Genomic DNA, 14899 nt, shown 5'->3' with positions numbered 1-14899 from the left:
CTACTCAAATATTTGTATAAACACAAATGATCCTGAACAGAGAAAGAAAGATGAGGTAAAATGTTGAAGCTAAAGGTATGACTACACCTGATTAAGATTATTCTACAGAAGTATTGTGACAAAACAGCACAATGTGGGCTCACAACAGGCATATAGAGCAATGGCATAGAATCAAATACACTGAAATAAATCCACATAACTACGTCCACCTGATTTCCATGAAAGGATCCAACAATAGAAAAGACATTTAGCAAATGTTGCTGTGAAAACAGGATAGCCGCAGGTTAGAGGATGGCACTAGATCCATATCTCTCACCGGCCATAGTCAATTCACAATGTCAAACCTGAAACTGTGAAGCTGCTAGAAGAAAACACAGGGAAAATTCTTCATGATATAAGCATAGGTAAGAACTTTCTGAAAAGAACTGTAATGTTCAGAAAATAATTCTAAGGACTGACAAATAAAATTATATCGAATTAAAAAAGCTTCTTTAGAGCAAACGAAACAACAATGAAGAGAGAATCTATAGAATGAAATAAGTCTTAGACAACTAAACATCTGATAGAGAACTAATATCTAAAATATATAAAAATGAAAAATTAAGCATACCAAATAATCCAATTAGTAAGTGAGCAAATGAAATAAACAGTTTTCAGTAAATTAAATACAAATTCTTGACAAATACTTTCAAAATGTTCAACATTCTTAGTCATCGAGAAGTGCAAATCAAAACTTCCTAGTATCCCATTTCACCCTTCAAAATGGCTGACATGAGGAAAACAAACAACAGATGCTGGTGAGATTGAGGGTAAAAATAAACCCATATACTATTGTGGGTGTGTAAACTATCCTGGCTCTGTGGAAATCAGTGTGGAGAGTTATAAAAGATTAAAAATAGAACCAATCTGGAACTTGGGCCTAAAAAAAAAAACCTAAATCAATGTACAACAGAGATGCCTATAATCCATGTTTATTGTGGCAATATTATAATGGCCAAGTTATGAATCAGCCTAGGTATCCAATAGCAGATGTTTATGCACACAATAGAAGTTTTATTCAACTGTAAAGAAGAATAGAATCATGTCATTACATGAAAAAAAGATAGAATCAGAAGTCATTATACTAATGAAATAAGTCACAATTGGAAGACAAATATTCACATTCTCTCATATATGGATCCTAGATTATGTATGTACACACATACATTAGCATATATAGCATGAAAGTATAAGGGTGATCATTTGGGAAGAAGAAGGGAACTAGTTGGTGTAGGGATGAAAAGAAGTAAAGGAGGATGTACAGGTGGGTCAGTGCAGTCAAAGGACATGATGTGTATGATAATGTTTTTATAATGCTCATTACTATGTATGATGAATACACACCACATAAAATGATGTTACTAAGAAAATGTGCTTGATTTTATTCTTTATTATACTTAATACTTTTAACAAAGATGATATCCAGTTTACCTAATTGTTTTAGATTTAAGTTGAAAGTATTTGAGTGCATATGTTTTGTTTCTAACTTGTAGTAGCAAGTTAAACTATTTGAAATCAGGTCACCAATATAAAAAATTAACCAGCAATACCTTTTAAATTTTGTATAAGCCAAACTGGGCAACTGTTCCTAAATTTGTTATATTTCTTTATATAATTTATCAGTATCCAAAAATAAGACTTAAATTTTACACTTTACATACTACAGAATATGTGTGTAAATATGTATTCAGAGTTTATAACTAAAATTTGTAAGTACTTGAATGTTTCTAATACAGCTTAAATAATTCTCAGACACCCATTGCTTTTCTATAAAATTATTTCACTTGAAAGTTTCCAGGGAGATCATGATTTTCTGTGCTATGCTTGAGTGCCACAGTAAAATGCTGTGTAGTTTGTCACTTCCTTAGATCCATCTTGAATGAAATGATTGTATATGAATTGGGATTAATAATCTTAATAAGGACATGCACTTTAGTCTGTTCAGGCAAAGTCTTTCACAAGGCCGCAAGCAGGCCTTGAGTTGTACACAACGCCTCAGCCTAGCTTCCAAGTGCTGGGGCTACAGCTGTGACGCATCATGCTCACACTCAAGCTTATTTACTTATTTGAAGATTTCTTGAGAAAGTTCAATGGTTCCAGATTAAAAACAGACCATAAATAATGTCATATAATTTTAATTTGTGAAGGTCCCTTGGAGATACAGAAAATACATAGAGTACAGGTATATATTTCTTTGTATTTTCTCTCTCTTTTACTTGGAAATAAATCTTATTCATTAAGCTACCTATCCCACAGAGGGCATGTCTTTCTGAATAGTTTTGGTTTCTGTAAAAAATCAATGCAGTATGTGTTCAGCAATTTAATTCCTAATACATGAATATTCCAAGAACATAGGAACAAACATATATAATTCTATCTTTACTAGCCATATCAATATATCTAATTCTAAATAACCTTACTTCATTATGATAAAAGTAAAAAAAAAAAAAAAAAAAAAAAAAAAAAAAAAAACCATTGGCACTTTAAATAAATAAAATAATGTTTATCTCATAAGGCTCATCCAGAAGCAGATTTAGAAGACTGCAGAGAGGCATACTGTCCTACAGGTACCTCACTTTGCTGCCCTTAAGGATTCCATCTTTCAGACCGTTGTCCGTTTACCACCACAACTAAATAACGCTCGTGCTACGGACTAAAATACAGTCTGTTCTCTGGGTAACATGGTATTGGATTCCTAATGCAAGACATATTTCATTTAACTTTATGTTTGTGAGTTGCTATATTATCTTTTCTTCATCTCTGTCTTTGGTGATTTCACCCAGTTAATGGAGTTTAACCATGGCATTTGTTTGTCAGAAACGTGTTTTCAGTTTGTCTGATGTATTTTCATGCGGGACCAGTACTGATCAGTTTTTCTCAGCTTGACACCCAGGAGGGAACATGGGAAGAAGGCATCCTGGTTGAGGACCTGCCTCCACACGGTACCTAAGGACGTGCTTCTGAGTGCTTTTTCTTGACTGCTAATTGATGTAGGAGGTGCGGCCTACTGTGAGCATGCTGCTCCTCGCTCCTGGTCCTCGGGTCAAGAAAGAAAGCTGGCTTGAGCAAGAAGGAAATTAGGAAGCAGCTTTCCCCCATGTTTTCTACTTCAAGTTCCTGCCTTGCTTTCTTCTTGGCTTCCCTCAGTGGTGGACTCTTACCTAGAAGTGTAAGCTGAAATAAACCCCTTTCTCCCCAAGTTGTTCTTTGCTCTTGTTTACCACAGCAACAGAGACTTACTAAGACAGTCACCAAAGAGAACCAAATGTAAGCCACAATGAGGGATGTGGAGAATGTCTTGTGTGGATGTAGCCCCTGCCAATAAAGATCTGATTGGCCAATTAGCTGGGCACAAGGACAGGAAATGGAAGGCAGGACTTCCTGGTAGGGAAAAAGGAACTCTGGGAAGGGAAAAGAGGAAATCTTTTTGCCAGGAGATGCAGAGGAGGACAGGCGGACATTTTTGTGGATCTGGGAGGAAAAGCTGGCTGGGTGAGGCCAGATGGACAGGTTAATTTAGGTGAGATAGGTGAGAGTCTGCCCAGTTAAGGCCTAGGTTTTGAAAAAAAAAAAGTTGTTGGTGGCTTTATTTATACGTTTTAAAGGCCACCCTGGGCCTTAGGTTCTCTTCTTCACCAGGAGATACAAGCCACAGGTCACAAACAGAGAGAGCGTTTCAGTTTAATTAGCAAGTTGACAATGGCAAATCTAATGGCACCAAGCTTTGGTGAGGACTTGGAGAGATGGATGGCGGGAGCTATGGATGTGTGTATAACCACCTGGGAAGACAGCATGATACCTAGGTGAGGATGTGCACAGCTCACCACAGTGGTCCTGCTAGAGTCCCTACAGTAGGGAGAATTAGTTAAAATGACATTTATGGGTGCAGAATATGGGCAGTGAATGGAAGAAAATAGGGCTGGTGAATGGCACTCTAGCTATAGAAAGTCCTGATCCAATTATAATAAAACATTACTACAATTTAATCTCAGAGGCTCAGAGTTGTTGTTGGTATGTGTGTTTGTGTGTGTGTGTGTGTGTACACATACATACATATACATAAGTATATATACACACACACATAGCTATAACCTTTTGTTTCAAAGTTTTTATAATCAATGCCAAAAGGGTTTAATATGTAGGGTTTATTTTCTCTGAATAGGGAAAAAAAAAGGGAATTTTATAATTTCTCCATCAAAATTCCTTTGAACATTATATTTTTTTTGGCCAAGCTTCCTTCTTCCTTGTCATGGGTATTAGAAACTACAAACCATATTTACTTCTGTGGTTTTGTTCTGAAAAAGAAAGTCTGGCTTATTTACATAAAGCACAGTATTAACCTAGATTCTGAGCTGGAGTGTCTAAGAGGAAGTTACTATTTGCTTAGGCGCAGCTGCAGCAAGAGGGCAAGCATGCATCCAGTGTTGATCCTTCTTCTGGCAAAATGTCATGGAGGTCACTGGATCATGGGTCCCTTCGTGGTGCTGCACTGTGGGCTTTGGAGCTGATTCCTAGCCCACACTTCACTGTGCAGAGTTCTGCAGAGCATAGGATGGAACATTCTGAGGAGATGCATGCTGTGGGCCCTGGCTCATAGAAATTTGTACTACTTAACACACTGTGGCCAGGTGGTGGTGGTGTAAGCCTTTAATCCCAGCACTTGGGAGGCAGAGGCAGGTGGATCTCTGTGAGTTTGAGGCTAGCATGGTCTACAAAGTCAGTCCAGGACAGCCAAGGCTACACAGAGAATCCCTGTCTCGAAAAACCAACCAACCAACCAAACAAAACAAAAACAAGGAAACACTGTGTTTATTTGTTTTCAAGTTTGCTCCCCAATATTGATTTTAAATAACAACTTCGATATTTATGAGCCAAGGAAATCAATTGTGGTTACTATTGATGGCAAGCAGGTGACATGATGAAACTCACAACTCTAAAATAACATGATATGCAAATGGAATAAACATCTTAATTAAAAATAAATGTCAGTGGACAATACATGGTCCATGTGTAAGCGTTTGTAAGAGGCATACACAAACCATTTGAATAATAATTACACAAACAGCTCAACATGAAAATATGGAAAACCCAACACATAGAAACCAGTGTAGCTACATTATTATTCTCTGGACAAAATATACTACTTTTAATCATGCATAAAATAATAAAGTCATCTCATAAGGAAAAACTTTATTTTATTAAGAAAATATAGCCCCAAATTGGTGAGTGTTCAGTAATATATATACATTTATATATACTTTTTTTTTTTTTGAGACAGCGTTTCTCTGTGCAGACTTGGCTGATCTGCACTTGCTTTATAGACTTGCTGGCACTGAACTCACAGAAATCTACCTGCCTCTGACTCCCTGAGTGCTGGGACTACAGGCATGTGTCATTGTTCCTGGCTTAGTAATATATCTTAATATACATATGCTGCTAAAGTTCAACAAATTCACGCAGTAAGTAAATTCACATAAAGTACGATTTTAATATACTCCTCTCAATAGTTCATAAATCCAGCTCCATCTCAGGAAAAATACAGAATAAAATTTAAATAAAACAACTAATAAAAGTAACAAAATGGACAAAATTGATAAGGTTTAGTGAAGTCTTTAAAGTTTGTTGTAGTGGAGATATTTGCTTTCATGTGTTGTGAAATATCCAAAAATAGTATGTGATTGACAAATTGACAAATTGTCTCTAAGCACAAGAGACACACCCAAAGCATACTATTTGGCCTATAAAAATAAGCCACAATTTAACTAAATAGTGCATGGTAAGTCAAAACAAACAACCCTCTGCCATTGAAGAATATTGTAAGATTAAAAGAAAAATCATAAATGATTCACTTGTTTCTCATAAATTTTTCCATAGTAACCATTGCCTATGTCTTAAATCATGATTTTTGTTATAACTATGTACATTATGTATTTATAGGCATTTGAACATCTTTTCTTTCTGCTTAATGGCTATAAACTATGTCATTTATCTTCAAAACAGGAAAAAGTAACAATGCTTTAAATTATTTTATTAAAAGACAACTCTATATTTAGTCACCTTTAACATTCCTCATTCAACCTCAGTTATGAAATGAAAATTCCCAGGGGGACTGGGATCATGTGGCCTCAGAGTCTGCAGATGATGAAGCACACTGGCACATATTTATGGATCTGAGAGAAAATGCATCAGCTGAGGATACCAGATGAATATATTCCAAATCGCCCATCTAGTTAGTTTTGTAAAATGTGCAGCATGCTATTATCAAAGTTACTCCGCTTTGCAACAGAACACCGGGACTTATTTCTTCTGTATGACCACAGCTCAGTATGAAGTGAGGACCAGCTTCTCCCCACACTCCCCAGCCCCTGTACCGCTATTTCCCCAACTTCTATGAGGTCATCTCTTTGTTGTTGTTGTTTTTAAACTTTTTTATTGATTCTTTGTGATTTTCACATCATGCACCCCAGTCCTGCTTATTTCTCTGATCCCTCACATCTGCTCTTGTTCCTTGTACCAGCCCCTCCCCCCCGCAATAACCCCACACAAACAAATGGACAACAACAAAAAACATAGAAAACATCTCATTGTGGAAGCTGTAGTGTGTCACAGTGTGTCCACACAGTATGTCCCTCTGTCCATACATCTTCACTTTCATATATTCATTGCAGTGAGTCATTGGTCTGGTTTGAGGTCTCTGGCTTCTGTGACGCCATTAATATTAAAACCCACTGGGACTCCCCACCCCTACACACCTGGTTATCCTGTTGTTGCCCTGTCCCAACCATTCATTAGGATGACATAGATTATGGAGTGGGCCAGCTCGGAGTGCTGGATCTGGTCCTGTGTGGGAGCTGAGCTGGTCAGCATGCCAACTCATCCTTATCTGCACCACCAGGGCAAGCTCTCCAGCACCACTCTGGCTAGGCCATTCAAAGCCACCATAGGCAGAAGGCTCATCTCTCCTGTTCTCATGCCCTCAGGGACAGCCCATGCACACCCAGGCCTCTAGATCCGGCTTCACTGTGCTATCCCCACTCTCCCAAGTGCTGCAGCCTGTGAGGGGCTGGGTCAGCTCTCCTGCTCTCAGACCCGTGGGGCTGGATAACTCATGCCTTCACCATCAGGGCCAGCTCCACTGTGTTGCCCAGGTGAGGTTCTCCCAAGTGCTGCAGCCAAATGAAGAACAGAGTCAGCTCTCCGGATCATTCAGTGAGGGGCACAGCCCTTGAACATCCAAATGGACCCCAGTAGCTGACTGGACCAGGGACATCTTAATGTTCTCTAGAGGTAATATGAGCCACAGACATTGACACTGACTCCTAGCCACTAGTAGCCATGAACTCAGACACGACTCTCGGAGGTCAACTTGGTCTGGGACATCACGATGGCCCCAGGTGTCAGGGCTGGCCACTTATAGGAGTCTTCTACTCTCTACCCTCAAGTTCCATCTCTCTTCATAATGCTCAAGCTGTTCAGCTTTTCTTTATTTCCCACATGACTGCCACATACTCAGTGGCTCCCCCTGCAGGCTGGCCACGTGGCTGGTATGTTCCTAGGTGACATCTCCCAACTGCACTGTGTGGCGTGGCAGCAAGCAAGTATCTATAGCCCACCTGTAATGTGTGCCACAGGGCAGGTCTGCGGGTGGCATGGTGCTTCACAGGTCTGTCTTCCTCCCCCTGCTGTGCTGCCTGGATTTGATTTGATTTTTTTATGAATCCTAGGCATAAAACAGCGCTGGTCAACATACCAGGCTTCATGCTAGGATGAACAAGGGACTGCCATATGCTCAGCTCCTGACTCATATAAGAAAAACGCCAACAACAAGGTGTCTCCTTGTCCATTGTCAGTGAGGGGTCAGCTTTTTAAGATTCCATATTAGTGAGATCATGACATATTTGTCTTTTTGTGTCTGGTTTATTTCTTCCAATACTGTAAACTTCAGTTCTATCCATATGCTGTCACAAATGGCAAGTTTTCATTTTGTATATGTGAATACTACTAGGTAGAGTTTAGTGCACGGTCTTCTATTCTGTCTAATTCGTGCTATAGGACATCTTTTTTACAACCTTTGTATAGAGTCAGGCATGATGACACACAGGTTCGTACTCTCAGGGAACCTGAGGTAAGAGGGCAAGTAAGCTCGAGGCCAGTCAGCCTATGAACAAGCACAATACCCCGCCTCAAAAGAAAGTCTTCCAGCCCCCTCCTCCCTCTGGGATTATGGGTCAACCCCCAAACTAAAGGCCAGAGAACGTTACACCGACAGGAGCAGACAGAGCCTCTTCCTCCTGGATTCGTCTCTTCGTCAAAATTCTCCTTCCAGTTTAACAGAATGTTTCACTGAGGTTGAAGTACAGAGTTGTCATACTATCCCGCTCATGCATTTTTGCAGCGTTGGTGTGTAAATGCTGTGAAACCAAAAGTTGTACCTTTAGCAAGTTTGGCTTGTATGAGAGCGCAGCATAAAATATGTTGCTTTTGAAGTCTTCACTTCTCTTTTCTTTGAAAAGTACAAATCCAGAGCTGTAGCATGAGACCCACCTGACGTAAAGACAGTGCACTTTCCAAGAGATGTGGTGTCTCAGGAGGAACCGTTTGCCTTGATTAGCAGAACAAAGCCAGTAAGCAATTAAATGTGAGCAAGTGTTTATCTGCCTCAGAGTTTCTAACAGGTGTTGGTGGGTGGGTTTTCCACTGCAAGCCCCAGTCTGTGATTCTCTACTGAGACCCTCAAACTGGTTGCATCATCACCTGTGGGTCCCTTTTACATTGCCTCTATCATGTACAGACTGCCTGCACTGTTTTCCTTAGTGTATTTGAAGCGTAAGGAGACAGCTTTTAATCAAAAGTCCCTTCTCTCACTAAATCATGGACCAGACTAGTACCTTAACCTCCATGTCTACAACTCTTTCGTTGTTGTTAAAACTCTAGAATTTTATTTCTAACAAGTACCTAACGTCCCTTGCTGCATCTGGAAGGAAAAAAATCTGCATTTCAAAAGACAAATTAACTTCACACTTGCATTATCCTGGGTGGAGTAAGACAAAGAGCAGACTGAATAAACAGGCGTGGCTTTGCCTCGGAGCTTACAGGAACTGAGTTCCCTAAGTAACAATGCCTTCCTTATGGTAATTCCCAGAATAGAAGCCTGGAACAGATGTCCAGGAGGAATCCTTTCATTTTCTCTCTGACTCCTTAGGACTTTCTGCTGTCTTTTCTGGCTATTGCTGGCATCTTGGGCGGTGTCTGTCACCTCTCTGTATATTACCCTGCCAGTGAGATAAGTTCTCATTAATGGAAGAACACAGAAGAGGAAACATTTTGCATAAGTCCCTGGAATAGCTTATACACCCTTCATTCATGTGTGTTCTTAGAGGTGAGACTAAACAGTATGTTTCTTCAAAATCAAGACAGGTTTTGTAGAGTGAATATTGTAAATCAACAATGAGAAGCTGAGAAAAATTACAAGGAATGATTTGGAACTTGCAGGACAAATACCTGCACATGTTTGTTTCCTTAATGAGATGAAATAATCTAAACTGAAAAAGAGAAATATCATATGACTTTATGGATATGTGGAGTCGCATATACTCAAGAACATTTATTTTCAATTTATACTATTCTGCTGCTTTAATACCCAGGGTCATTTAAAAGCAAAAGAGTATACTTTCACAATTTCAGATCCAGTCTGATCCCTATGGGATCCAGGAAAACCGGCTATTCTATCACCACATCCCCCCAAAAGGCTCGAAGACTTTTACAAGAATTTCCCACCCCCCAGATCTATTTGACTAGCAGTAGGGCCTGACTGAGTCTCTACTTTGCCTTCTACCTTTTCCAGAATGGATTGTTAGAACACAGGTGGGAGGAATGGGGTGGCTTTGGCAAATGAAATCTGACCACGGTTACATTAGCTGCCAACAATAACACCCGGAGTCACGTCTGGGCTGTTGTAAAAGTCCCTGAGGAGATTTCCAACACTCCGCATCAGGAAGTTCAGCTAAGGCCGGTGCCAACATCGAAAAGCAGGATATCAAAGTCCTAGTACAAAGACAGTACCACGAGAAAGCGTAACTAGTTCTCAACTAGAAAGACACAAGTGCCCCAGCTCCAAAGCATCTGGACCACGCCCAGGAGAAGCACAGGCAGCTGACCTGTGTGTCCTGGTAATGGAAAGATGGGAGCTTCCACCTCCCAGCTCTTGAATATTGTCTCTCACTCAACTCTATTGATTCATCACACCTACTTTAGCATGGCAGTTGTCCATGTTTAAGCAGCTATGTTGGTAAGACTACGGATATAGCTAGTTACCTAAGTGTTATAGGGGTTTTCATGGGGTAGGGATGGGGGGGTCTCACATCTTAGTCACCTGGGAGGAGGATGTTGTGGTTGATACTTTCTGCACACACTATCAACATCTGGACTCAGCCCAGGGGAAGGCCTTGTCATCCCTTTGAACTGACCTAGGGAAGGTCTAAGGCATTGGTGTCTTGGCACAGCTATGGTCACGAGAACAGTCCACATTCACCCAAGATGTACCTCACCCATTCCTCACACTCTCTTCTTCACAAAATAGTCTATCGTGTCAACGATTGATGAGTCAGAGAAGAGTCAACAAAGATCTAAAGGATCGAATGGATGGCAGGAAGCGGTTTGCTCTTGAGGATCTCTAGTATAATGTGACCAATCAGAGCTAACTACATGCTCCATTTCAGTTCTCTCTCTCCCCTCCCTCCCCCCCCCTCCCTCTCTCTACCACCCGCTAGCTCATTTATACACACACACACACACACACACACACACACGCTCTCTCTCTCACCCACACACACACACACGCACTCTCTCTCTCTCTCACACACACACACACACACACACACACATGCTCTCTCTCTCTCTCTCTCTCACCACACAACACAAACAGCACTCACCACACGATCTCTCTCTCACACATACACCACACACTCTCTCTCTCACACCCACACACATACAATACACACACACACTCTCTCTCTCCTCTCTCTATCACACACACAACACACACACAAATGGGAGGGGTGATGAAAGAGAAAGTACAAAGTAAATACATTGTCTTTTTAGTAAATATAGAAACAAGAAGTTTTGAGATATTACATATATTATGCATTTACTCTGATGCCTTTGCATATAATTCTATGTGATTTCCTTTATAAGACTTTCTGTTCCTAACTTTCTATGTGTATTTCAACATAGTTACCTTCAGGAGGGCTGGCTTAGTCAGCCGAGTCTGAGAAACCTCCTCTAAGGAAGTGGTGATAGAGTTGAGGTTGATGGTGAGTAAGAGGTAACTAGGTGAAAGATCACACACAAACAGATTTCTTGTCAGAAGGTGAAGCTTGGATACAGGTGTAAGTTAGGATTGTCTGGGACGACATACATGAGCTGAGGCTGGATAGGGAGGACAGCAATCGGTGTTCTATCACAGAAAGAAGATATGTCCTGGGGCTCTAACCCTAGACAAAGAACTACAGGCAACCAAGGAACACAGGGAGTAAGGGAAAATAGTTGTCTCTAGGGGAGAATCCTCAGCCCTAAATATACATGTAAGTGATATGATACAGACTGAATAGACTGTATTTACATTTTTAGAAACACACACACACACATACACTCTTTCTCTCCAAGAAAGAAATAGAGGCCATACATTTGAGAGAAAACAAGTAGGAGGCTATATGAGAAAGACTGGAAGAAGAAAAAGGAAGGAGAAAAATTATGTAGCTATATTTTAACTTTAAAAAGAGTGCAGGAACTAATGGTGTAAAATGTGTAGGTAAGGATGGATTAAATCAGAACCTGTAGGGAGCTAATGAATTAATCTCAGAAGGAAACTCTAATCTTGGGTTTGTTTACATGGCAGTGGGCATGGGGAAAACTTATTTTCTGCACTTTAAGACAAGTTCCCGTTACAAAGACTGACTTGAACACATTTCAGTTTCCAATGAATCAATTAGCTAGGCAAGTTGATTACATTGAGTCCTGTGACTTTTTCTAAAAATATTTCACCCAATGAGTTTGTGGTGGAACTCTGGTATATACACATATTTTAAAGCTCCAGGGGTTTCCTGTGTCCAGCTAGAGTAGAAAAATATTATGATACCATGTTTTTTTCTTCTTCTATACTTATTCCTCTAAGCAAGACCCACTTCAGTTCTTAGAACATAAAACTGTCCATATAAAGGTGACCCTCAAGTTTATACAATGCCAGGCCAGACTTCTTTGCTGAATTATGCAGTCCTCTTCAAACCATTTACTTCATATCCTTGATTGGGTATTCTAATGGGGATTCCTATATCGGACCAAAATCCCCAACATTTCCCATCCATTGTCTTCTTGGGTTTCCTTGTCTCAGTGACGGTAACTCCATGCTTCGGCCTAATTTCAGAGTCACTCAAACTGCATCAGATGTGTTATGCCTCATACCTAAGTCACCAGGAAATCCTGCCAGCTATCCCCTCTGAAGACACTCCATGTCCCCACAGCTTCTCACCTGCTCCACAGATGATGGGGACCAAGGAGCGATCATCTCACACTAGAACACTTGCAACAGGCTTCACCTGCATCTTGATCCCTCTTTGTCTTCTTTTATCATCTTTCCTGTATATAGCATCTGAAACTTTAATAAAAAGGGAAATTTCATCTTCCATTCAAAAATCTTACATACGGGAAAATACAAAAATTTCATTCTGCCCTATAAGGCATCTGTTGACAACTCTGACTACTGTTAACACTGCTCAGCCACGCTGGTTTTTAAATTACACAAAGCCAAATCCTGCACTGGCATCTTCTTGCCAGCTGCTCTTTTCATTGGAACAATTTTTTTAGAGCTCCATGATTTCTTCTTTGCACCTTTCAGGTCTTTATTCAAAGACTGTTGTATTGTAGTCCCTCTCATAGCTCTATGTACAAATATGTACACACACACACACACACACACACACACACAATCACACCACTTTTCAGCCCTTGTCAACTATAACCTTAACCCTCAAATAGTATTGCTATTTCTCGAAAGAAACCTTGCTACACTTATTGCTATATCTTCAGTTATCTTAATAACAGATTTGTAATTAGAAAATAACCACCCCATGAATGGAGAAGTTACTACAGTAAGAAGAAAGACATTGAGACATGCCTGATGAAGAGGACAGATGAGTAATGTGATGTAATTGTGAGGAATATACACTGGCATCCTTGGCACACTTCTCTTGCCATTGGGAAAGTTAGATCTCATCTCTTTTTAATGAGGGAAAGCTGCACATAGGCAAGGGGACGTTAAGAGAGGCAAGGTATTGGCTGCCTGTCTAGATCTGGTCTGGCTTTGAATTCCGAGTCCACCATCTGGTGTAACTGGTCAAATCAACCAATGTGTCCAAATCCTAAACCTTTATCCAAACATGGAATGAAATAAAATTGGGAGCATTAAACAAGGATAATTCATAAGATGTACTGGACTCAAAGTCCATGTCATTGACTTTTAGTGGTTGTTATGATCTAATGGGCTGGGATTGACTAGTGATGAGGAAGGGAAGATACAAGATGAGGATCAGGGGAGTCAAGACATTGAGATCACTCTGCTTTCTCATCTGCTACATGTGTGTGTGTGCAGTACATGAACAGCAACAAACACTGACTTCTAGTGTTAACATCGTTAGCCCTTTACATGTCATGAATGGAGGTAAGGCACCACCAGGTCACGTGCCAGATGAAAAGAGGAAGACGGTTGAGGAAAAACTAAAGGTCTGATTCAGCAAGGGATTTAGTGCGTCATGTTACACCACATCCTGTTTTCCTTTTAGGCCACTGCCCAGTGTCCCGTGTCTCAGCAACATGAGGGTCGTTCAGATCAACTTGACTTGAGATCAGCAATGGTTGTCAGAGGCAATGCACTCCTGATTTGTGCAATGAGGCCATCAAATGATGAAGAAAGCGTAATGACCCTGGCTGTGCAGACATAATAAATAACTTATAGCATGCCATGGATTTGCACACCCAGTCATGGTAACTGCAGCGAAGAAATCATACTTATTGCTGAAGTAGGCCTTTATTATAGCTGCTGTCACTTCTACTTTCTTTGTACAATGCAACATCTAGAACATTGTACATGTGTAGGAGGTTAGTAAACTTCAATATAGGCTTGCATGCAGTCACACCATTGGAGAGTAGGTTAGGAGGGTTGCATAAGAGTGCTAAAATAGATTTGGAGTCAGTTATCAATTTCAGTATTGACCAAAATGTTAAATACTAATATTTGTACTGCAGTATTGATTTGATTAAAGCCCAAGATTGTCAAAATCTCCCTCAGAAGCAGCAGTCTCGGGCATGGAAGCACACAGTTAGGAACAACGTTGTTTTTATTAGAGAGCTCTCATTCGGTGCTTTTTATATTTCGCAGTGCTAATGCAATGCTTAAAGAAACTCATGAGACTGTTCATCTGGAATGACAAGAAGCTGGACCTTACCCCTGTGATGGGAAACTGTCTTACTCACAAGAACCATCAATAAAACAGCCTCAGTAGCAGCGTGGGTTCTGGCTCCGCACTTGCCACTGACAGGATCAATTTCCCCAAGAGGTTTTCCTGTAATAAGAAGAGGACAAAGAAGGAAATGGGTGAAACTTCCTGGAGGATAGATAGAGAGGACAAGTACCAGGTGATGTTTAAGCACAAGGAAGAAGCAATGTTTCCCTGGAAACTGAGTCAGGAACAGTGTCACAGGGGCAAGATAAAGCAAGCATGGTACATGATGACACAGCAGACAATGCTCAGGCAACACTTAATCTTGATTCTGAAGTGTTAGACACGACTGTGTTGACTTGGTTTCA

At 40.4% G+C, this 14899-nt stretch overlaps 1 non-coding gene across 1 annotated transcript; it reads right to left on the bottom strand.

Annotated features, from left to right (window-relative positions):
* Positions 1–7750: 7750 nt before the first annotated feature.
* On the bottom strand, positions 7751–7895 carry LOC127186200 (small nucleolar RNA SNORA48). Its single transcript, XR_007830374.1, has one exon. It is a non-coding gene; the product is annotated as a small nucleolar RNA SNORA48 (small nucleolar RNA).
* Positions 7896–14899: the final 7004 nt, after the last annotated feature.

This window comes from Acomys russatus, unplaced genomic scaffold (genome assembly GCF_903995435.1).
Source record: "Acomys russatus unplaced genomic scaffold, mAcoRus1.1, whole genome shotgun sequence".
NCBI classification, from domain to species: domain Eukaryota; kingdom Metazoa; phylum Chordata; class Mammalia; order Rodentia; family Muridae; genus Acomys; species Acomys russatus.
This window is presented reverse-complemented; position numbering and strand designations above follow the sequence as displayed.